Below are 26,380 nucleotides of genomic sequence, written 5' to 3'. Positions count from 1 at the left end.
ATATGTCTGTTTAGGTCTTCTGTTCATTTTTTGATTGGGTTTTTTGTTTTTTGATATTGAGCTGCATGAGTTGTTTGTAAATTTTGGAGATTAATCCCTTGTTGGTTGCATCATTAGCAAATAATTTCTCCCATTCTGAGGGTTGTCTTTTTGTTTTGTTTATGGTTTCCTTAGCTGTGCAAAAGCTTTTGAGTTTAATTAGGTCGCATTTGTTTATTTTTGTTTTTATTTCCATTAGTCTGGGAGATGGATGAAAATGATGGGATTTATGTCAAAGAGTTTTTGCCTCTGTTTTCCTCTAAGAGTTTTATAGTATCCAGTCTTACATTTAGATCTTTAATCCATTTTGAGTTTATTTTTGTGTATGGTGTTAGAGAATGTTCTAGTTTCATTCTTTCTCATGTAGCTGTCCAGTTTTCCCAGCACCATTTATTGAACAGACTGTCTTTTCTCCATTGTATAGCCTCACTTCCTTTGTCATAGATTAGTTGGCTGTAGGTGTGTGGGTTTATTTCTGGGCTTTCTATCCTGTTCCATTGATCTATATTTCTGTTTTTGTGCCAGTACCATACTGTTTTGATTACTGTAGATTTGCAGTATAGCCTGAAGTCAGGGAACCTGATTTGCATCACTTCCTGATTTGCATTATAAATTATATTTATTGAGGAAATACTACAGATCCACAGTTGATGATGGTGCCTTGAGGGCAGGTGGGGTGTTTGATTGACTTTTACACTGCCCTCTCCACTCTTACCTCTTCACACTGCCTTTCATATGTTGGACAATGTGTGCTGTGTGAGAGCATGGTACCAGGCCCTGGGACTGTACTGAGGACAGAGTTGCTACTGTACTATTTGGTTTTTATGAATAAGTGGTACCTTTCTGATGCAGCTACTACCGCGAGTATTAATAGTAACAGGTACTCTCTTCTGACGTAATGTACAAATAACCTACAGGTTAGTTGGAGAAACAAGTCTTAAACATGTTAGAAAAGAAAATGTTTAAGCAACATGCCAGAGAAGGTGAATTTTAGAGACTTCATGGTGGAGGCAAAGAATGAGCTGGTTTTTGGAAGGATCAACTGGGTTTGTATAAACAGAAGTCAAAAGGATATGTGATTGGGAGGAATTCCACCCTCTGGCTCTGTAGGTGTTAAATACATCATCTCTCAATCAGTCATACTCAGTTGGAATTTTGACTCCCTTAACATTCTAAGGCATTGGTATCTTTCAGCTGAGTTGTGTGACGTGGGGCAAGTGAGCTAATTCTCTATTTCTCAGTTTTCTCATCTGTAAAGGGAGATAATAATATTTAACTGAACTTGTAGTGAGGATTCAATTAGGTAAATGTCAAAAACCTCATCAAAAGCCAGGTACTTTGTAACCACTAAATATGGATCAGTCAGACTTATTTGGAGCAGTATTGTCTTATCAGTATTGCTTTTCCACTTGCATGGATTGGGCACCTATCTCCTAAAGGTCAAGGCCATGCCTCTTTTGCTTGTGGACCTCATGGCAGCCAACACACAGTAGGTCTAGCAATTCCTTGTCAAACTGCCTCTCTTGGTTCTTCTTACACATTCTACCTGACCACCTTGCCTCCTGCTTTGTTGTTCAGATACAGGCCCCTTCATACCCTCCATGATCTGTGGGAATAAAATGTAGCAGCAAATCCAGTCATGGCATTAATTACACATGGTTCATGCAGCGTCTGAAGTGAGTGAGTGAGGAAGGAGAATTTGATTACTCCAGGGCAGCAGGGCCTTTCAACCAATAATTTACCATCTCTACTAAGTACCTCTGGATGCTCTCTGTAGAGGGGACATGCTGTTTTATATACAAGCAGCATCATCCATTCCTATGAGATTGTGTAGCCAGAGAGTCAAATGTCTGCCACACTGAGTAGAGAAAGGGCATGGTTTTTCCTTTCCCAATTAGGTCACAGTTTTATTTTTCCTTTTCCAGAGCTGTGAGCCAGGGCACACAGGAGACAGCAATACTTCATGAGGTCATAAAGAAGAGGGATGCACTGGAGCAGGAAAATATTGGCTACAGGTGCAGAGATTGGAGACTGAAGCTAATTTTCACAGATTCAGAATGTCAAAGCAAGGTTGGACATGCATACATCTGTGTGTGTCTGAGTGCATGCTGTGGGTGTGTATGCACACATGATGCTTGCATGTGCATGTGTATGCTTAAGTTTGTGTGCATATGTGGGTGCCCTGTATGTGTGTGTTCTGATCCTCAGTCACTTGGCCCTCTGCTTCTTTCTCTTTTGCTTCTGCTGGGTAATTTATCTATCTATCTATCTATCATCTATCTATTATCTATCACCTATCATCCCTTTTTATTAAATAGCCATACTGTATTGAAAACACTCTCTGGCAGGCACCCAGTTAAGTGTATCTGTGTAACAATCCTCTGAGGTTGCTTTTATAACCCTAGGTTACCTTGAAGAACCAAGACTTAGAAAGTAATTTGCCCAAGGTTAGCAACCTTGTGAGTGGCCCAGCAGGGGATCACATTCAAGCAGACACAGCTCTATATATACAGTTTGCTTGAAAGATTCTGCCTTCGGGCCAGTGTGTCTTCTCTGCAACACTCCCATGTTTCCAACATCCTTTTACAAACATTACATCCAGAACCCCAGCCAGGATCCTCCTGTGATGGTCTGTCAAGTCAGTGTCCAGTCAGGTCACCTTCCTTCCCCTAATGTAGCCCAAGGCAGCATTTTTAGTACCTACTTCAAGGCAGTGGGCTTCTATTTCCCTGACCTTGTACAGAGATCATTGCTTTTCAGTCCTCAATTCCAGAGCCCTTGGGAATTTCCATGGCTAATTTATGAAGCATGAAGACTGGGCACAGGTCAGAAAAGGTGGCCAGTTGTTAGCACTGACTAGATGTTCGGAGAGAGGGAAAGGATAAAGAGGTTCATGTGACATCAGGCCTTCTGGGTCCTTCAGGGTCATCTTGGTGCCAACAGCTGGCCTAGCAGTCCTGGGAGGATCCTTTGAACATAGAGATCTGTCCAGACTATGTACCCACCAGCTCTTCCAAAACCACATATGGAGACGAGACTGTTGCAGGGCTCTGGGGAGTGTGGAGGGTTCCAGAGTGTAATGGGAAATTCATATGCAAGTTTCCACCCAGTCAGTCTAGTTTGAAATTCAGAGAAATTCTCCCTGCTCACAAGGTCTCTTTCTTTCAATGTGAAAATTCCCACTCTAAGATAAAAGATTATCTGAGAGGGCTTATATAGCAAATAATAGCTATCTATTAACAGCACCTTAGGAGGAATTCGTTTATTGGACTAACATTGAAAGGAAGCAGTGACCTAAGAGTCTGAAACTGAAGACTGGCATGTCTCTAGTGCCGAGTTATGCAATATAGTAGCTGTTAGCCACCTGGGGCTATCGAGCAGTTAAACTGTGGCTAGTTTGAGCTGATAGGTAAGTGTAAAATACACATTGAATTTTGAAAATGCAGTATGGTAAAATGAACATATTTCATTAATAACTGCTTTATATTGATTGCATATTGAAATAATAAATTTTGGATATATTGGGTTAAATAAAACACATTAAAATTACTTTCAGCTGTTTCTTATTACTTTTTAAAATATGGCTACAAGAAAATTTTAAATTTCATATGTGGCTTGCATTTGTAGTTTCTGTTATACGTCTATTGGATGCTGCTGCTCTAGAAGTATAGTCTAGTGAGGGCCTTTAGACTGCAGGGGAGCTTGAGAGTCTTGGTATTGTTGTGTGCAGGGTTGATGGTAGGTGCTAGAAGTATACCTTGCTTACATTCCGCCTTCTTTTTGGCAGAACCTGCCTGCATTATCTTATGAGAGGTCTCTTCAGGTGAAGCAAATATGTATCCTACACATGCATGACTTGGCATTTCCTTCTCCTAATGATTGAATCAGCCATTTGTTTTCTAAATATAAAACATCTTCTGGGGTTATGGTGATATATATATAATCTTATATTTTCTCACTTGTTTCTAAACATTAAGCACTCTTCAAGTCTCATGAAACATTTCTTGGGTGCATGGATCCTCATTAATCTCCCTTCACTGGCCTTCCTGGGTACTTAGTTCCTGAACTATAGCTTTTATCACATAGGGACTATTGTTCTTTTCTTATGTCACCTATGGAAGTCCTGTCTTCTAGGTCATATTTTATCCTCCACTGGGCCAAGCAGAGTAGCTACTTTAATAAATACTTGAATGCTGGCATCACTGCTTTACTCTGCCTCATCATGTCTTCCCATGAAATTTGTACCCCTTGTGGAGAAGGGTGGTGATGGCAAGCAACTTGAGGCCAGGTCCAATGCCTTCTGAGTTTAGGGGCTCATTTTTAAACTTGACATTATTCACCCAGGATGTGCTCAAGTATTACAAGAAAAGGGACTTGATGGCTTCTGACCTAGCATGACCTATGAGCGTTTGGCTGGGAGAGCTGCCATAAATGTGTCCCATATGGGCCTGACACGGTGCTTGTGATTCCTGCAGTAGAGATGTGTTTCTCTTAATGACTAGGTTTCTTTGAATATGTAAAATTCCTATAAGAAGGAGTGCTTAGTAATCCCAACCCCTAGAAAATAGTGAGGTTGTTGGAAGAAGTTAAGGGGGAGAGAGGAGAGCTCTGAGAGAGAGAACATTAAGGAAATGTGGGGAATGGTAGCTAAAAATACACTTGGTCTTCTTCCCAAATTTCCTGAGGGTTAGCCCTTTCCTGGGTCTAGAAAGAGTTCACATCCTTGCTTTCTTTCATCCCCGCCAAGCCAAGGCTGGAGGAATAAACCTCATGTCAGTAAATCAACAGAGCTGAGAGCTCAGTCAGTCAGTCAATCTTAAGAGAATTCTTGGATTTGTGGATGCCTTGAGAAGGATGCTTAGAGAAACCAATGATAGGGTAGTTATTAAAAGAGATTAAAGGGTATTAGCTAGTGCCTCAGCAAGTTATAATTTAAAAAAAGGGAACAGAAAGGAAACAGGAGACTAATTTTTCCAGTCGCTGAAATTTCAAGTAGTGGTGAGCTGGTCTCTGAACCATTACCACTTTATATTAATTCTCCTGTATGGTTAAATCTACCCCAAAGACACAACTTTCTAAGTTGGAAATGTCCTAGTCAATTTCACTGTATAATACAGAGAGGAGGCAGCTCGGGAGACCAGACAGTCCCATTAACCTAAGATGGTACTATTCTCTGAAGGATCTTGACACCTGTTTTGAAAAATAAATGAAATATTTCTAAGACACACCCTTGACATGAGAAAGAGGAATTATCATGATGCTTATCTGGGGAAGATGAGTCCAGGAGAAGTAAAAGAATAGATAGCCCTAGGACACGGCAGTCAAGTATATTATTAAGCAGGCACATTGTGATGAGGTTTAACAAGGTCTTTCTAGTCCTTCACTCTCAAAAATCTCAACTACTTCAGTCAAAGGTCTAAGATTCCCCGTTAAAGCTTCTGTTTGATAACTCAAGACATCTCTGTTAACATGCAAACTATCCGAATAGCACTATACTTAACTGATGTCATTCATTTATCTTTAAGTAAAAATTAGAGGTCTGAGACTGTTTTTGGAGAAAGAGCCTAGATCACCAGATTACTGGGTAACTGGTGCAGTAGAGAGATATACCAAATTTCCACCCTCAAATTTTTGAAGAAATTTAGCTTTGATTGTTATTATGTGCCATTTTATTATTTTAAAGGATTTGGCACCAATGGGTTTAAAGCTCTCGGTGAGAAATTATTTATTTATTTATTTATTTATTTATTTATTTATTTATTTATTTATGGCTGTGTTGGGTCTTCGTTTCTGTGCGAGGGCTTTCTCTAGTTGTGGCAAGCAGGGGCCACTCTTCATCGCGGTGCACGGGCCTCTCACTATCGCGGCCTCTCTTGTTGCGGAGCACAGGCTTCAGACGCGCAGGCTCAGTAATTGTGGCTCACGGGCCCATTTGCTCCGCGGCATGTGGGATCTTCCCAGACCAGGGCTCGAACCCGTGTCCCCTGCATTGGCAGGCAGATTCTCAACCACTGCGCCACCAGGGAAGCCCCTGAAAATATTTTTTAAAAAATAGCCACAAATCAAGATTCACATGGTTATGTGGAGACCTCTGGATTACTGATTGACTTTCTCATCTTGAATCCCTATATTCAGGGTTACATAAATTTAGTATATTCTCACAATGGTTTACTAGTCCATATCAGATTAGAAGAAACAGGCAAAAATGGCAGAATCAGAAAGGGCAGCTGACAGTCTGACAGGGGGAGGAAAAAGGGAAAATTAAAAAAAAAATCATAGCTAAGAGTTTTAAAAGGCTCAGCAGTCTGAGATCAACTGCCATAGCACTAACAGTGTTTTATATGTCAAGACTCCCTCAGATAGTGCTATGTGCCAGTGACACAACCACTGATTTTCATGAGGGGTGACTGTGACACATAAGAAAACACTGGAATTAGATGCAGCCTCCTTGGCTGAGCTGGAGGTGGGTACAGGGAGGGGGAATTCAATGTATTGAGCTATGAACTGAGGTAGGTGATTTACACAAATCATCCCTTCAATTTCTTAATATTTCTATGCAGTAGGTGTTCTAGAGAAGAGAAAACTGAAGTTGGGAGAAGGCAAGAAGATTCAGTTCATTAGTGTAGGAATTACATGAGTGTCCACTTCTCTCTCCTCTGAGCACATGCCCTCCTTGCCTCCAGGGATAGGTCATTGTTGCCCTCCCCTTCATGGTGGCCACTTCCTTTACCTCTTTCCCTTCATTCATATCTTTATCTCAGAGTGCCTACCTCTTTCTGCTCACATTGCCAGATCCTTTCTCTACTCTGAGGTCTAGCTCAAGACTCATCTCCTCCAGGGGACTCCTTACCCCACATCATATAACTTTCTTCTTTGTCTAATTTCCATAGCACTTGTGGCCACTCTGTTTGTTGTCAGTGATTGGCACCCATCAATCCTTGACATTTATCATGCCTCATTCTGTACAGCCTTGTGGTTGGCTTTGCCTCCCCATCTAAAGTCTTGCTTCCTTAGGTCAAGGACCTCATCTTTCTTCTTTCTGTTTCCCAATTCCACATGAAACACTTATTTACGCCTTGTAAATTCTTGATGTTTAGAATACACAAAGGTAAATCTAAGCAGTCTTTTCCACACTTATGTTTTATGGTTAGATGATGTACATCTGTGTCCTAGTCTGTGAAATACAAACCCCCAAAATCCTGCTTCAGGAATGTGTGAAATAGTTTCAAGAATTCTTTCTCCATTTTTTGCTGGATTGGCCCATGGGACGCCTGGTGACCTTGTTGCTTAAACTGTACTCAATCAAGGAGAGAGAGGCATCTTCTTCAAGTCTTGGAGTCCCCAAGGATAGTAAATATGTTGATCATTCCATCAATTACTTGTTGCAGTCCTAAAAATTATTCAGAGCTCAAGAAATTTGTTCCATGTATCTTAGCTTCAGTGTTTCAATATCTTTGGCTAGAGTAGTTTCATCCACAGTTTCTTCTGACCCTTTCCTCCCTCTCTCTCTCCCTCCCAGTTCACAGTGAGTGCTTTGCCTGCATCTTTCTCCATCCCTGGGAGTCACTGTCTTTTGCTAGCATGGACCCTTTACTCCCTTCCATTCTCTGCCAGTAAGGTCACTTCATCAAACTAAAGCTCATTAAAGGCAAAGGCAGAGAGGCGATTCAGCATCCTGACCCCAGATATTGTAGCTGAAAAAGCCCTTTGCTTTTTATATTTCAACCTGAATAGGTGTATGACTCAATAGTGGAAGGATTTGTAGCAGACACTCAATAGAAGCTGCTCTCGAATTTTGACAAATCCCATCCTGAGCCAAGAAGAGAAACAGATATTGATCCTAAGTGTACCTAATTCATCTCTGCACTTGTAATCCCAAAAGAAAATGCCTTCTATGACCAGAGGGCAGTCAATATTTTTTCCATCTTGTAAAATAAATAGCAGTTATTTTGGTGTGTCTTCATGTGTCTGGGACACCAGAAGTAAACAAAGAGTTGATTTCTCCTCTTTCTAGAGTCCAGTTATAATAACTACTGTGTTTCTTGTTTGGGCTAATTAAAACCACATCAAATAATTTGGATTGATGAGTGACCAGAGGTGATTGTATCATACTTCGTCCACATTAACAAGGAAGCCTCATTCCGCAGCCTGGGGAGTGGCATATCTGCAGAGACTTAGCTGGACACATACAATAAATTGCAGGAGAATTCATTTCAGGGGACTCTCTCTGACTCCAGCAGTATTACAGTTTTAGCCATGCAGGGGAGGTGTTCATATCAGCCAGGGGTCTACTTACAAACATGGTTTTATTTATTGTCCTTCCTCTCCTTTACCTGTGAGGCTAGAGTTAGTTATGGGGGAACTTCCAGAAGGTCAGCAGGTCAGACCAGATAGAGGACTGTTCTGTTTCCACAATCATTCTGTATATTCTCAACTAAGATGGATGGTCACAAATTGTTGGAAATACTGCAAAACTGATTTGTGTCTATATTGATCGAAGCCCCACATCATTTCCCAACCACCCCAGGTCAATTCCAGTGAACAAGCACAGGATTTCTTTGAAATGATGCACATCAAACACTGTGCCTACATGTGGGCAACCCATCTGCTTAATTTCATTTTTTTCTGCACATTAATAATTGTTTTGATTATAGTATCTGACTAGTTCACTCAGATAAACCAAACTTCTAACTTCTTGAAAATGAAGAACAATATCAGGAATCAAATTTGGATTATTCAAGACTTTGAAGGGATATTAGTTTCAAATGACAAATCATTTGATTTTGGCAATCTAAGAGAACCATCTGGGTTTTCACCAAATTTTCTCTCTGTGCTTTGTCAGAATTCTTATTTGGATAGACTATGAGTCTTACCCAGAGAGGCAATTTTGATATCCTTATAATTTGCCAGATCCATTGGGTGCTGGGCAAACAAGTCCTCAGGACGTAGCCATCAGATGTTTGGGAATTGTGTGTACGTGTTTCACTCTCCAGCCAAACCAGCCTTGCTCCTTCTTCCTGGCATGGGCCTTAGACTCTTTCTTGTAGGATGCTGTTTGTTCCTGAAATACCCTCTCTGCCATCAGTTCATATTAAATTAGTGTTCTAGCTGGTTTCCCCAATGCCCTCATGAATAGGCCTGCAGATTCTATACACCAGCTTTGAGATGTTTCCTCCAAAGTCATGGCAAGTTCAGGTCCAAGGTTTAGCCTGTTCATCAGTGTGAAGATGAGTGGTAAATACACTAAGCCAAACTAAAAAAAATTGTTTTAAAAATTATAAGATTTCTACCTGTGAATTTATAACTAAATGTCAACAACCTTAATTAAAATATTAAAGTCATGAGACTCATTACTGAGAATGGATAAACGACACATTTAAATGAAAGAATATAATTTGATGAAGAGTTAGAGGCACTGAAAACTATCTTCAGCCTTGGCCCAAAGTAACTGTGTCCTTAGTTAAGTCACTTAATATTTCTGGGTTTAAATTCCTTGTTGTCAAATGAGGGTGTTGAGATTAGATGGCTTCTAAGTCTCCCTGCTGCTTTAATTTCTATGATTCTGTATCTCAAAGACATGTAAATAAGCCATTTGGGAAGATTTACATTGTTTTCTTTACAACTGTAAGGCAGAAACAGAGATATTGGGCTTATCTCAGCATGGTTAAAAGTGAAGAAATATCAAGCTTATGTTGTGAATCTCCTTAGTGGATCAAGGCATTTACCAAGGTTCTTCTTTTACCGTTTTCATCTTTTAGAGTCCTAGGGATGAAAAAAAGTTGTGCACATTGGTAAAACTAATACTCTTACAATGAAATTGTCTGGTAGTATTACATTTCATAACACAGCTAGAACATTGACACACATGTATATGATGTGCACATGTTCATGATCATGGGTTCTTATGTTAAAAAAAACACCCCAGAGATGATCTCATCTGGTCCTTCCTTTCATGGATGAGACTGTAAAGCCCCAGAGGAGTTTCCTAAAGCCACCTAAGTAATTTAAACTTTGAGATCCAATGGCTTAGCTGACTCTTGTCTAATCCTTTTTGTTTTGTTTCTTCCCACACTTCCACAGGATGTATACATTATAAACATGTAAACATCTATATCATTGAGGTAACATGCAAATGTCTTCATTAATTATTTGTATACATAAAATGTACCCTCACCAATCAAAGATGCATTCTTAAGACTGATGCAGAATGATTAAAGATCATGCATAGACTTCAGACCTCCTCCTTGATTCTCTAAGCATCTGACATAGCCAATACTCCCACTGGCTTGTAATTTATCCAAAGTCACACAGTAAACCCAGGCTGGCTAAACTGAGATTTCTCTCTTGGCTAGTTATTTTCAGAGTTGGACCTGGAGCATGGGGCTTTCAGTTTTCAGTCTGCGTTTCTTCTCACATATCAAGCTAGCATTTATCCAACTTTCATCACTTTTCCAACACCTTTCCCAGTTTTTGCTTGAATACTTCCAGTAAATAGAGTCCACCACTGCCTGAAACAGCTAATTCCACCATAAGAATGTTGTTTCTGATTTTGACTTGAAATTAGATTCCCTGTGACTCCACTCGTGGGTCCTAGCTTGTCCTCTGCTCCTGTGTGTTGCCACCCACACGATGACACCCCTTATATAGTAGAAGGCAACCGCCCTGTTCCTGTCACACCACCCTCCTGTCTTTCCTTAACGGGCTTGGCTTTCCTATTCTATTCTCCCTTTCATTCTTCACACCATGTTTCCCCTCCTTTGGGTATTTCTCATTGTCCTCAGAAAAACGTTGTGTCCCAAATAGAACATGATTCCCTAGGGTTTCTCTGATCAGTGTAGAATATAGTGAGCTGTTATTCACCATTAACAGGATACTACCTTTCCATCAAGCCCAGAGACTCACCAGTTTTCACTTATTGCTTTCTTAAGGGGTGATAAATTTGCTCAATCCTTTCCTTGGTTTCTCAGCAGAAGGCAGGCAGAGGAGCAATGGGCTTGATTTCAAGAATCTCTTTCCTGTTAGAACACTGAAGAGCTTGTCAATATCTTTTCTAGGTGTGTTTTGTCAAACCGATATTCCAATAGACAGCCGCTAGCACCTCACCCTATGCTTTAGAATTACATTTGGGGGAATTTACTTTGACTGATCACAGCTTGCAGGGATCATTTGGTTCTATGGATCTAATTTTATGTTTCAAAAGCCATTTTCTATCAGTGATGATGTGTATACCCCTTGCTTTCACTGATTTGCAAAGAGCAGTATAGAAATACATCTTTTACTTTTCTTTAAGACTTGTCTAGAGGAAAAAACAATCCCTCTCCCCACCCCTCCCCTACCCCAGGAAGATTCAGCCACTGAAGATAAAAGATATCACACCTCCTAAGAAATCTGATGAGAGCGAATTGTCACCCTATTGACATATTGAGATGACAAATCACACAGTGCATTTCCCAGGCCCCAGCAATATTAATGTTCTTCTTTCTTGGAATGTATCTGATTGGGAAAGTTTATTGTCCTAGAGATTGTAATGTGGTGATCAGTCAGATAAAACCATCAAAGGCATAATAACTCTGATTCTTATTATAAGCTGTGGGCATATTTTTATCAGGGCACCAAAAAAAGATAAAATACCCCTAAGCAGGGGCTTCCCTGGTGGCGCAGTGGTTGAGAATCTGCCTGCCAATGCGGGGGACACAGGTTCGAGCCCTGGTCTGGGAAGATTCCCGCATGCCGTGGAGCAACTGGGCCCGTGAGCCACAACTACTGAGCCTGCGCGTCTGGAGCCTGTGTTCCGCAGCAAGAGAGGCCGCGAAAGTGAGAGGCCTGCGCACCGCGATGAAGAGTGGCCCCTGCTTGCCGCAACTGGGGAAAGCCCTGGCACAGAGGCGAAGACCCAACACAGTCAAAAATAAATAAATTAATTAATTAAAAAAAAATACCCCTAAGCAGAGAAGATTCAAGGATATGATTCTCTTCTATGGTAAGAACAGTAATATAGGAGGAAAACATAGTGTAATAGGCCAAGGGAAAAAAAAATCTAGTTGGTGACAAGAACAATAGATTTCACAGAAAAATATGTGATAAGAAAGAAACATTGCATTGTTTAGGACACCTGTAGTTAATTATTGCAGCTAAAGACATTAAAATCAGTTTCTTTGCTCATATATCTTCATAGACTGTCAATATTACATGACAAAAGCTTAATAATCAAAAGTACTGAGTTGGCAAATGTTTTCTAATTTTAATAATTTCTTGCTGTAATTACCAGGTCTTAGAGTGAAATGATTTAATTAGAAAGTAATCAAGAAGTGTCTACTGTTAATTGAAGGAATTATGAAAGATCTACATTTTTAATATATTTCTGGGGTTATAAAATTAGAATCTACCATAATTATTTTTAAACCACCCTGATGAGGAATGTTTGGTGTAGCAGCAAAATATTTGATACTTTTAAGAGGGACATCCATCATTGAGAACATCATGTGATTACAAGGTCCCATCCCTCTTGTCTGGTAAATAATAATAATAATTAATAATAATAATAATAATAATAATAATAATAACAGTTAATATTTATTAAGAACTTATCGTCTGTCAGAAAAAAGTGGTTCAGAGCAGGAACAATATCTGTTTATTCACCAATATATCTTCTTTGCACATAATAGGTCTCCGATAAAGAATTTTAAATCATGTTGAATGATGAACACAGGGAAGATTCAGAAATAAACAAGTGTGATGAGATTCCCAAGCTCACTTTTAATGGAGTTGGTCAGCTGACTCAGTCTTCTCATTAGAACCCTCCTACTGGCACATACTTTCTTTGGATGAGTAGACTTATTTATATTTTCTTTCAACTCCAGTGTATAATACACATTTCTATATACATATAGTTCAGTTGAAATGGCAAAGATGTTGCCACAGACCCTAGAGAACAAATGTTTACTATTTGCTGCTTCTTGTTTATCCTTACTATGTATTAAGCAATCAAACACTGGGTATTAATGGGTATTTACAGAATAGAAGTAAGTGGTAAACAAGGGAATGAAGATAAATAAAGAGAAGCTAGCGTCAATTCCATCAAAGTAAGAGTGGTGCTGTTGAATGCTACAAAGATGAAATCATTCAGCTTCATACTGCTGATGTGGAGCAGGAAGGTGAGATATGCCTTTAAATATCTAACTGTATAAAAACAATCTTTTTCAAGGGAACTGGAAAATTCACATCTTCACTAAGCCACCCATCTTTTGCTGTCCCTCCCAGGCCCATCACTATGATATGCCTGCCTTGCTATCCACAGATTTTAGCCACAGTGAATTACCAGGGACTTAATAGTTATCTGGGGTTTAATGACTTTTCTCTGCATCTTGGACCATCAACTCTTCCTGGACTCTCATTAATCCCAGGGGCAATGGCTTAGACCATGATCATTATTGCTTTAACAAATACTTCCAGGATACAACTAGAGTGACTTTCCATTTATCTTCTATGGAAATTCATTCTGCAGGAGTGACACTGTCAGCTTAACAGACACAAGCTATTGTCTCAAAGTTAAAAAACTGGTTTTATTGCCCTCTGTACTTATTATATTGAAAGACAAAGGCTAATTAAATGTTTTATTTCCTGGCTCCTTGGAGACAGAGAAATGCTGGCCAACTTGCTTTAAGAAAGTTTTGCTAATATTGTGATGATATTTAGCCTTTATACAGGTAAAAGTTAGTGGGGCTGGTGAGAGGAATGTGAGGGGTAAAGTGTGAATAATTAATACGTAGAAGAGTCAGTATTTCAAAGAATCAAATTTCAAAATTTAAATGACTAAACCAGAGAACGAATGAATTAAAGAACCAATGTCTATTCATTAAAAAATTCCTGGGGCTTCCCTGGTGGCGCAGTGGTTGGGAGTCTGCCTGCCAATGCAGGGGACACGGGTTCGGGCCCTGGTCTGGGAGGGTCCCGCATGCCGCGGAGCGACTGGGCCCGTGAGCCACGGCTGCTGGGCCTGCGCGTTTGGGGCCTGTGCTCCGCAGCAAGAGAGGCCGCGATGAGGAGTGGCCCCCGCTCGCCGCAGCTAGAGAGAAAGCCCTCGCACAGAAACGAAGACCCAACACACCCAAAAATAAATACATAAATTAATAAATTAAAAAAAAAAATTCCTGTGTTTGTTATTGATATTTTTAACTTTAGATTTGTAGACTCAACCTACAAAACCTGTTGATTCAGCCACTAAAAACCAAAAACAAAATGAAGAGCTAAACTCAAAATTCATGCAGTGGCACTAGGTAGCAGAATTTGCCTCAGTCATGTACGCACGAAGTGATTTATCAGAGATGCAGATTACAATAAGAAACTTTCTAGTACATTATTATTAAAGAATATATTAAAACTGATTAACATAAACAACACCAAGTGGAGAGTATATTCAAACATGCTCTTTGAAAGTAAGATTTAAAGCAAGAATAAGTCCAAGATATAATTGCATACTTTGATACCAGCTCCTAGTTTTTATGTCTTAGAAAGAAAATTCCACTTCCCTCGTCTAATTTCAGAATTCCTACATCTAGTTCTAGGCCACTGTTACTTTATTTGGAACCAAAATATCTGTACATTCCATCAGAGCCATTTGTTGTAAAGTTTACTTCCATTGTAAATTCTCTCAGTTAACACTATCGGTGAGTGGCCCAGTCACTAGGTATAAGGAAGAATCTTTCTGTTTCCCTGTTTGCACCTTTCCTAATACAGATTTTTATTAATATTGTAGACACAGGAAGGAGAAAATCTTATGGAACATCTCTGTGTCCAGTCTTCTGCCATTCTGCCCTCACATTAACGTGTAATACAGGATAAGCCACATAACCTTCATGGTTGGTCCAGTCTTCAAGGAGAGGACATACAGAAGAGGCTATATTAGAAAATTGCAAAGGTCTCTTCTGGTTTAAAAGAATATGATTAAAGAGGAGGAAATATGTCTTCACTTTGCCCTTGTTAGAAGTCAACCATTTCTCCTGTCCATTTTCTAACATGTTAGATGGATGCTACCGTGGTGGTGTAATGCTTTGAGACCAACCACTCATCTATCCAGTTAGTCCTTGATATTGAGTTCTCAGAAACTCTTTTCAGCAATAGTTTGCACTATTAAAACTAGATTAAGTGTTTCAGGAGAACAGCGTATTTTTATAAGAAGTTCAGGGAAGCTTGCAGAACCTGGAGTAGGAGTAGACATCATTGTGGTCCTTATCTCTAAGAACTTTCTCTTTACAACTTTCCTCATTGACAATGCTGGAGAGTGTTAATTGACAATAGTATTGTATTTATTAAGTACTTACTTGTTTTCCCTATCAATTCATCATAGACCTACCTCATTGCCATCAGAACTTGGATTCAGAATGAAATAATCAAATTTACACTTAGTGTTCCTATAATTCCAACTCCCCACCCAAATATTAATCCAAACAATATCATGATAAGGTAAGTATCTGCTTCTCATTTAAGTTTTTGAGATACTGAATATAGCTTCTCAGTTTCATTTCTACTTTAAATGTCCTGAGGTCCTATGTACCCAAGGAGGGACCCTATCATTTACCAGATCACAAAACTAAAGTTGGTGACTCATGCAAGGTTACAAAAATAACCATGGTAGTATCACATCCCCCTGTGGTCCTTATCTTTGGTCCTAGGAAATTGGGGAGTTATTACCAACTCTTTGTGATCCCAACAAATACCAAAACCTGTTAGATTTTCTCATAAACCTATTAGAGTTTCTCCACAACCATGGCCACTGCATTAGTCTCTTTAGTTTCTTCCCTGGACTATTTTATTTTCATTAGTTTTGCTGCACATTAGTCTTCAATAGTCTCCTCCAATATCATCTCTGACATGCCCTTGAGAATAAGGCAACCCACCACTGTAATCCCACAGCACACTCTTTAATGATAGCAGTGTTTGCCCACATTATTACAATGATCTATTTATGGGTCTGTTTTCTCGAATATTCCTCAAACCACATTATGCAGGGAACACAGTGTTTTGGCCCTATTGGGTACTTGAAATCTGAAAGGAAGAGACGTCTGTGGTCTGTGTATTTGGGAAGAATTAAGATGCGTAAGACTATTTAAACATTTGGGGATTGTGAGAAGCATAGACTTCCTCACCATTTGTCCAAATATCCTAATAAAGGAACATTCTTTGTATCTTTTTTTTTAAAGGATTCGATTTATTCTTTTTTTTTTAATCAGTCATCAATTTTATACACATCAGTGTATACATGTCAATCCCAATCGCCCAATTCAACACACCACCATTCCCACCCCACCGCGGTATTCCCCCTTTGGTGTCCATACGTTTGTTCTCTACATCTGTGTCTCAACTTCTGCCCTGCAAACTGGTTCATCTGTACAATTTTTCTAGGTTCCACATACATGTGTTAATATACGATATTTGTTTTTCTCTTTCTGACTTACTTCACTCTGTATGACAGTCTCTAGATCCATCCACGTCTCAACAAATGACTCAATTTCGTTTCTTTTTATGGCTGAGTAATATTCCATTGTATATATGTACCACACTTTTTTATCCATTCATCTGTCGATGGGCATTTAGGTTGCTTCCATGACCTGGCTATTGTAAATAGTGCTGCAGTGAACATTGGGGTGCATGTGTCTTTTTGAATTACATTTTTCTCTGGGTATATGCCCAGTAGTGGGATTGCTGGGTCATATGGTAATTCTATTTTTAGTGTTTTAAGGAACCTCCATATTGTTCTCCATAGTGGCTGTATCAATTTACATTCCCACCAACAGTGCAAGAAGGTTCCCTTTTCTCTGCACCCTCTCCAGCATTTGTTGTTTGTAGATTTTCTGATAATGCCCATTCTAACTGGTGTGAGGTGATACCTCATTGTAGTCTTGATTTGCATTTCTCTAATAATTAGTGATGTTGAGCAGCTTTTCATGTGCTTCTTGGCCATCTGTATGTCTTCTTTGGAGAAATGTATATCTAGGTGTTCTTCCCATTTTTGGATTGGGTTGTTTGTTTTCTAACGTTGAGCTGCATGAGCTGTTTATATATTTTAGAGATTAATCCTTTGTCCGTTGATTCATTTGCAAATATTTTCTCCCATTCTGAGGGTTGTCTTTTCGTCTTGTTTATGGTTTCCTTTGTTGTGCAAAAGCTTTGAAGTTTCATTAGGTCCCATTTGTTTATTTTTGTTTTTATTTCCATTACTCTAGGAGGTGGATCAAAAAAGATCTTGCTGTGATTTATGTCAAAGAGTGTTCTTCCTATGTTTTCCTCTAAGAGTTTTATAGTGCTCAGTCTTACGTTTAGGTCTCGAATTCATTTTGAGTTTATTTTTGTGTATGGTGTTAGGGAGTGTTCTAATTTCATTCTTTTACATGTAGCTGTCCAGTTTTCCCAGCACCGCTTATTGAAGAGACTGTCTTTTCTCCATTGTATATCTTTGCCTCCTTTGTCATAGATTAGTTGACCATAGGTGTGTGGGTTTATCTCTGGGCTTTCTATCTTGTTCCATTGATCTATGTTTCTGTTTTTGTGCCAGTACCATATTGTCTTGATTACTGTAGCTATGTAGTATAGTCTGAAGTCAGGGAGTCTGATTCCTCCAGCTCTGTTTTTTTCCCTCAAGACTGCTTTGGCTATTCAGGGTCTTTTGTGTCTCCATACAAATTTTAAGATGATTTGTTCTAGTTCCGTACAAAATGCCATTGGTAATTTGATAGGGATTGCATTGAATCTGTAGATTGCTTTGGGTATTATAGTCATTTTCACAATATTGATTCTTCCAATCCAAGAACATGGTATACCTCTCCATCTGTTGGTATCATCTTTAATTTCTTTCATCAGTGTCTTATAGTTTTCTGCATACAGGTCTTTTGTCTCCCTAGGTAGGTTTATTCCTAGGTATTTTTTCTTCTTGTGGCAATGGTAAATGGGAGTGTTTCCATAATTTCTCTTTCAGATTTTTCATCATTAGTGTATAGGAATGCAAGAGATTTCTGTACATTAATTTTGTATCCTGCAACTTTACCAAATTCATTGATTAGCTCTACTAGTTTTCTGGTGGCATTTTTAGGATTCTCTATGTATAGTATCATGTCATCTGCAAACAGTGACAGTTTTGCTTCTTCTTTTCCAATTTGTATTCCTTTTATTTCTTTTTCTTCTCTGATTGCCGAGGCTAGGACTTCCAAAACTATGTTGAATAACAGTGGTGAGAGTGGACATCCTTGTCTCGTTCCTGATCTTAGAGGAAATGCTTTCAGTTTTTCACCGTTGAGAATGATGTTTGCTGTGCGTTTGTCATATATGGCCTTTATTATGTTGAGGTAGGTTCCCTCTATGCCCACTTTCTGGAGACTTTTTTTTTTTTAACGATTTATTGATTGATTGGTTGATTGATTGATTGCTATGTTGGGTCTTCATTTCTGTGCTAGGGCTTTCTCTAGTTGCGGCAAGCGGGGGCCACTCTTCATCGCTGTGCACGGGCCTCTCACTATTGTGGTCTCTCTTGTTGTGGAGCACATGCTCCAGACACGCAGGCTCAGTAGTTGTGGCTCACGGGCCTAGTTGCTCCGCAGCATGTGGGATCTTCCCAGACCAGGGTTCGAACCCATGTCTCCTGCATTAGCATGCAGATTCTCAACCACTGCGCCACCAGGGAAGCCACTATGGAGAGTTTTTATCATAAATGGGTGTTGAATTTGTCAAAAGCTTTTTCTGCATCTATTGAGATGATCATATGGTTTTTATTCTTCAGTTTGTTAATATGGTGTACCACATTGATTGATTTGCTTATTTTGAAGAATCCTTGCATTCCTGGGATAAATCCCACTTGATCGTGGTGTGTGATCCTTTTAATGTGTTGTTGGATTCTATTTGCTAGTATTTTGTTGAGGACTTTTGCATCTATATTCATCAGTGATATTGGTCTGTAATTTTCTTTTTTTGTAGTATCTTTGTCTGGTTTTGGTATCAGGGTAATGGTGGCCTCATAGAATGAGTTTGGGAGTGTTCCTTCCTCTGCAATTTTTTGGAAGCGTTTGAGAAGGATGGGTATTAGCTCTTCTCTAAATGTTTGATAGAATTCACCTGTGAAGCCATCTGGTCCTGGACTTGTGTTTGTTGGAAGATTTTTAATCACAGTTTCAATTTCATTCCTTGTGATTGGTCTGTTCATATTTTCTGTTTCTTCCTGGTTCAGTCTTGGAAGGTTCTACCTTTCTAAGAATTTGTCCATTTCTTCCAGCTTGTCCATTTTATTGGCTTAGAGTTGCTTGCAGCAGTCTCTTAGGATGCTTTGTATTTCTGCGGTGTCTGTTGTAACATCTCTTTTTTCATTTCTAATTTTATTGATTTGAGTCCTTTCCCTCTTTTTCTTGATGAGTCTGGCTAACGGCTTATCAATTTTGTTTATCTTCTCAAAAAACCAGCTTTTAGTTTTATTGATCTTTGCTATTGTTTTCTTTGTTTCTATTTCATTTATTTCCACTCTGATCTTTATGATTTCTTTCCTTCTGCTAACTTTGGGTTTTGTTTGTTCTTCTTTCTCTAGATTCTTTAGGTGTAAGGTTAGATTGTTTACTTGAGATTTTTCTTGTTTCTTTAGGTAGGCTTGTATAGCTATAAACTTCCCTCTTAGAACTGCTTTTGCTGCATCCCATAGGTTTTGGATCATCCTGTTTTCATTGTCATTTGTCTCTAGGTATTTTTTGAATTACTCTTTGATTTCTACAGTGATCTCTTGGTTTTTTAATAACATATTGTTTAGCCTCCATGTATTTGTGCTTTTCACGTTTTTTTCCCTGTAATTCATTTCTAATCTCATAGTGTTGTGGTCAGAAAAGATGCTTGATATGATTTCAATTTTCTTAAATTTACTGAGGCTTGATTTGTGACCCAAAGGGTGATCTGTCCTGGAGAATGTTCTGTGCACATTGAGAAGAATGTGTAATCTGCTGTTTTGGATATAATGTCCTATAAATATCAATTAAATGTATCTGATCTATTGTGTCATTTAAAGCTTCTGTTTCCTTATTTATTTTCAATTTGGATGATCTGTCCACTGGTGTAAGTGAGGTGTTAAAGTCCCCCACTATTATTGTGTTACTGTTGATTTCCTCTTTTATAGCTGTTAGCAGTTGCCTTATTTATTGGGGTGCTCCTATGTTGGGTCCATATATATATATAATTGTTATATCTTCTTCTTGGATTGATCCCTTGATCATTATGTTGTGTCCTTCCTTATCTCTTGTAACAATCTTTATTTTAAATTCTATTTTATCTGATATGAATATAGCTACTCCAGCTTTCTTTTGATTTCCATTTGCATGGAATATCTTTTTCCATCCCCTCGCTTTCAGTCTGTATGTGTCCCTAGGTCTGAAGTGGGTCTCCTGTAGACAGCATATAGATGGGTCTTGTTTTTGTATCCATTCAGCAAGCCTGTGTCTTTTGTTTGGAGCATTTAATCCATTCACGTTTAAGGTAATTATCAATATGTATGTTCCTATGACCATTTTCTTAATTGTTTTGGGTTTGTTTTTGTAGGTCCTTTTCTTCTCTTGTGTTTCCCACTTTGAGAATTTCCTTTAGCATTCGTTGTAGAGCTGGTGTGGTGGTGCAGAATTCTCTTAGCTTTTGCTTGCCTGTAAAGCTTTTGATTTCTCCATCAAATGTAAATGAGATCCTTGCTGGGTAGAGTAATCTTGGTTGTAGGTTCTTCCCTTTCCTCACTTTAAGTATATCATGCCACTCCCTCTGGCTAGTAGAGTTTCTGCTGAGAAATCAGCTGTTAACCTTATGGGAGTTCCCTTGTATGTTTTTTGTCATTTTTCCCTTGCTGCTTTCAATAATTTTTCTTTGTCTTTAATTTTTGCCAATTTGATTACTATGTGTCTCGGCGTGTTTCTCCTTGGGCTTATCCTGTATTGGACTCTCTGCTCTTCCTGGACTTGGGTGGCTATTTTGTTTCCCATGTTAGGGAAGTTTTAGACTATAATCTCTTCAAATATTATCTCTGGTCCTTTCTTTCTCTCTTCTCCTTCTGGGACCCCTATAATGCAAATGTTGTTGCATTTAATGTTGTCCCAGAGGTCTCTTAGGCTGTTTTCATTTCTTTTCATTCTTTTCTCTTTAGTCTGTTCTGCAGCAGTTAATTCCACCATTCTGTCTTCCAGGTCACTTATCCGTTCTTCTGCCTCAGTTATTCTGCTATGGATTCCTTCTAGTGGAGTTTTCATTTCAGTTATTGTATTGTTCATCTCTGTTTGTTTGTTCTTTAATCCTTCTAGGTCTTTGTTAAACATTTCTTGCATCTTCTCGATCTTTGCCTCCATTCTTATTCCGAGGTCCTGGATCATCTTCACTATCATTATTCTGAATTCTTTTTCTGGAAGGTTGCCTATCTCCACTTCATTTAGTTGTTTTTCTGGGGTTTTATCTTGTTCCTTCATCTGGTACATAGCCCTCTGCCTTTGCATCTTGTCTATCTTTCTGTGAATGTGGTTTTTGTTCCACTGGCTGCAGGATTGTAGTTTTTCTTGCTTCTGCTGTCTGCCCTCTGGTGGTTGAGGCTATCTAAGAAGCTTGATGGGAGGCTTTGGTTTTGGGTAGAGCTGACTGTTGCTGTGGTTGGTCAGAGCTCAGTAAAACTTTAATCCACTTGACTGTTGATGGGTGGGGCTTGGTTCCCTCCCTGTTGGTTGTTTTGCCTAAGGCAACCCAACACTGGAGTCTATCTGGGCTCTTTGGTGGGACTAATGACAGACTCTGGGAGGGCTTATGCCAAGGAGTACTTCCCAGAACTTCTGCTGCCAGTGTCCATGTCCCCATGGTGAAACAGAGCCACCCCCTGCCTGTGCAGGAGACCTTCCAACACTAGCAGGTAGGTCTGGTTCAGTCTCCCCCAGGGTCACTGCTCCTTCCCCTGGGTCCCAATGCACACACTATTTTGTGTGCGCCCTCCAAGAGTGGGGTCTCTGTTTCCCCTAGTCCTGTCAAGGTCCTTCAATCAATTCCCACTAGGCTTCCAAGTCTGATTCTCTATGAATTCCCCCTCCTGCTTCCGGACGCCCAGGTTGGGAAGCCTGACGTGGGGCTCAGAACCTTCACTCCAGTGGGTGGACTTCTGTGGTATAAGTGTTCACCAGTCTGTGAGTCACCCACGCTCCAGTTATGGGATTTGATTTTGCTCTGATTGCGCCCCTCCTACTGTCTCATTGTAGCTTCTCCTTTGTCTTTGCATGTGGGGTATATTTTTTGGTGAGTTCCAATGTCTTCCTGTCGATGATTGTCCAGCAGCTAGTTGTGATTCTGGTGTTCTCACAAGAGGGAGTCCATTCTTCATATCTTGGTAGAGGTAAGATAAAAAAAGCCCTTCTCTAAATATCTGGATGTAAATTTATGGGAGCCATTTCTCAAAGAGGAAAGTTTTCCTAAATGATAAAGCCATCTTGGAGTATTGAAGAAAAATTAGAGACTTGTGAGGAGGAGTAAACCCTTCCCTTAAAGAAATAATTTCAAGAATTGTAACATCAACACACATCCTGTTAGACCATACTCCAGGGGGCTAATTTAGGACAGGATCCCGGATTGAAAGGACTACTGGAACTAACCTACAGAAACAGTGGAGGTGATATTTCCCAGATTTCTCCCTAATATCTGTATTTGAGCATATAGGATGTGAGAAAACCCAAAGAAATTCTCTCCGTTATCTTCTACTTGTATATTTTTAAATTTAATGTTCCTTTTCATTCTCTCTATACCAAACATATTTCTGACTCCTCTGCCCCAAATATAAGAATATATGCTTTTTTGTCTCCTAGTGGTTTTTGTCATCTTCCAATTCCCCACTGCCTGGTAGAATTAGGTAAGCTCTTTGTCAAAGATCTCCAAGTTTTCCAAGGAAAGGTGTTGTGCAAAAAACCATAATTTTGAAACTTTCCTCACCAAAAGTGCTGAAATTATCCAAAGTGGAGTGACTGGTGTTTTAAAAGCAAAACAGGTTCAGCTGTCACTAAAGTGATGAATGTAATCTTTCTGCTTTCAGAGAAGTATAGAATATGAGACTCATCTGAAATGTACTATGGCTGTAATAAAGAACACTTCTCCACATCTGAATTTTCCAGGGCGAAAAAAACATTTTGAACAAATCTGGAATACTCCAACGACTGTGAAGAGGGTGGGTTCAAGCAACAACGTTTCAATAAATATGAGTGAGTTTTAAAATGACCCCATTTACATATATTAACTGAAAAAAAAAATGAAGGGAATAAAAAGGATGAACACAGTCATGTTCATCAAATCTCAGATGCCCAAACTAGGAGCCTCCAGTTTAAAAACTAAAAGGGATTGCACAAACAAATATCATATGATATTGCTTATATGTGGGATCTAAAAAAATGGTACAAATGAACTTATTTACAAAACAGAAATAGAGTACCAGATGTAAAAAAACAAACTTATGGTTACCAGGGGGGAAAGGAGTGGGATAAATTTGGAGATTGAGACTGACACATACACACTTCTATATATAAAATAGATAACTAATAAGAACCTACTGTATAGCACAGGGAAATCTACTCAATACTCTGTAATAGCCAATATGGGAAACGAATCTAAAAAAGAGTGGCTATATGTATATATAAAATTGATTCACTATGCGGTACAGCAAAAACTAACACAACATTGTAAATAAACTATACTCCAATAAAAATTTAAAATAAATAAATAAAAAGGATTGCACTTGAGTTTGAAGGTACTGCCAAGAAAGTAAAATCCTACTCCCCTCCCCCCAGTTTTTGTGTTACCAACAAAAAAAAAAACATTCAGTATTGGTTTCCCAGTCTGCATAGAAAATCCAGGAAAACTTACACAGACAATTAACAATATACTTTTAAAAAATTAAAAGCATCCATATTTGCCAGTAGTAATCTAAAAGAAAACTGTATCTGCAAGAAAGACAGTTTTGTCCCTTTCTTTTTTTTTTTTAACATCTTTATTGGACTATAATTGCTTCACAATGGTGTGTTAGTTTCTGCCTTATAACAAAGTGAATCAGCTATACATATACATATAGCCCCATATCCCCTCCTTCTTGCATCTCCCCCCCCATCTCACCCCTCTAGGTAGTCACAAAACACTGAGCTGATCTCCCTGTGCTATGCGGCTGCTTCCCACTAGCTATTTTACATATGGTAGTATATATTTGTCCATGCCACTCTCTCACATCGTCCCAACTTACACTTTCTCCCACCCCGTGTCCTCAAGTCCATTCTCTACATCTGCATCTTTATTCCTGTCCTGTCCCTAGGTACGTCATACTTTCTTTTTAGATTCAATATATATGTGTTAGCATATGGTATTTGTTTTTCTCTTTCTGACTTACTTCACTCTGCATGACAGTCTCTAGGTCCATCCATATCACTACAAATAACTCAATTTCATTTCTTTTTATGGCGGAGTAATATTCCATTGTATATATGTACTACATGTTCTTTATCTGAACATTGTGGTACATGACTCTTTTTGAATTATGGTTTTCTCAGGGTTTATGCCCAGTAGTGGGATTGTTGGGTCGTATGGTAGTTCAATTTTTAGTTTTTTAAGAAACCTTCATACTGTTCTCCATAGTGGCTGGATCCATTTACTTTCCTACCAACAGTGCAAGAATGTTCCCTTTTCTCCACACTCTCTCCAGCATTTATTGTTTGTATATATTTTGATGATGGCCATTCTGACTGGTGTGAGGTGATACCACATTGTAGTTTTAATTTGGATTTCTCTAATGATTAGTGATGTTGCGCATTTTTTAATGTGTTTGTTGTTTATCTGTATATCGTCTTTGGAGAAATGTTTATTTAGGTCTTCTGCCCATTTTCAGATTGGGCTATTTGCATTTCTGATATTGAGCTGCATGAGCTGCTTGTAAATTTTGGAGATTAATCCTTTGTCAGTTGCTTCATTTGCAAATATTTTCTCCCATTCTGAGGGTTGTCTTTTCATCTTGTTTATGGTTTCCTTTGCTGTGCAAAAGCTTTTAAGTTTCATTAGGTCCCATTTGTTTATTTTTCTTTTTATTTCCATTTCTCTAGGAGGTGAGTCAAAAAGGATCTTTCTGTGATTTATGTCATAGAGTGTTCTGCCTATGTTTCCCTCTCAGAGTTTTATACTCTCTGGCCTTACATTTAGGTCTTTAATCCATTTTGAATTTATTTCTGTGTATGGTGTTAGCGAGTGTTCTAATTTCATTCTTTTACATGTCGATGTCCAGTTTTCCCAGCACCACTTATTGAAGAGACTGTCTTTTCTCCATTGTATATCTTTGCCTCCTTTGTCATAGATTAGTTGACCATAGGTGCATGGGTTTATCTCTGGGCTTTCTATCTTGTTCCATTGATCTATGTTTCTGTTTTTGTGCCAGTACCATATTGTCTTGATTACTGTAGCTATGTAGTATAGTCTGAAGTCAGGGAGTCTGATTCCTCCAGCTCCGTTTTTTTCCCTCAAGACTGCTTTGGCTATTCGGGGTCTTTTGTGTCTCCATACAAATTTTAAGATGATTTGTTCTAGTTCCGTACAAAATGCCATTGGTAATTTGATAGGGATTGCATTGAATCTGTAGATTGCTTTGGGTACTATAGTCATTTTCACAATGTTGATTCTTCCAATCCAAGTACATGGTATACCTCTCCATCTGTTGGTATCATCTTTAATTTCTTTCATCAGTGTCTTATATAGTTTTCTGAATACAGGTCTTTTTTTTCCTTGGGTAGGTTTATTCCTAGGTATTTTATTCTTTTTGTTGCAGTGGTAAATGGGAATGTTTCCTTAATTTCACTTTCAGATTTTCATCATTAGTGTATAGGAATGCAAGAGATTTCTGTGAATTAATTTTGTATCCTGCAACTTTACCAAATTCATTGATTGGCTCTAGTAGTTTTCTGGTAACATCTTTAGGATTCTCTATGTATAATATCATGTCATCTGCCAACAGTGACAGCTTTACTTCTTCTTTTCCAATTTGGATTCCTTTTATTTCTTTTTCTTCTCTGATTGTTGTGTCTAAAACTTCCAAAACTATGTTGAATAATAGTGGTGAGAGTGGGCAACCTTGTCTTGTTCCTGATCTTAGTGGAAATGGTTTCAGTTTTTCACCATTGAGAATGATGTTGGCTGTGGGTTTGTCATATATGGCCTTTATTACGTATGGGTAAGTTCCCTCTATGCCTACTTTCTGGAGGGTTTTTATCATAAATGGGTGTTGAATTTTGTCAAAAGCTTTTTCTGCATCTACTGAGATGATCATATGGTTTTTATCCTTCAATTTGTT

General features: G+C 38.9%; 1 long non-coding RNA gene across 1 annotated transcript in view; it reads left to right on the top strand.

Annotated features, from left to right (window-relative positions):
• LOC309639220 overlaps positions 1 to 26,380 on the top strand; it is a 393,647-nt gene that overhangs the window by 60,835 nt on the left and 306,432 nt on the right. The window lies entirely within an intron of this gene.

Source organism: Balaenoptera physalus (genome assembly GCF_965194825.1).
Source record: "Balaenoptera physalus genome assembly, chromosome: 12".
Taxonomy (NCBI): Eukaryota; Metazoa; Chordata; class Mammalia; order Artiodactyla; family Balaenopteridae; genus Balaenoptera; species Balaenoptera physalus.
Note: the sequence above shows the minus strand (reverse complement) of the source record. Positions and strands in the feature narration are given on the sequence as shown.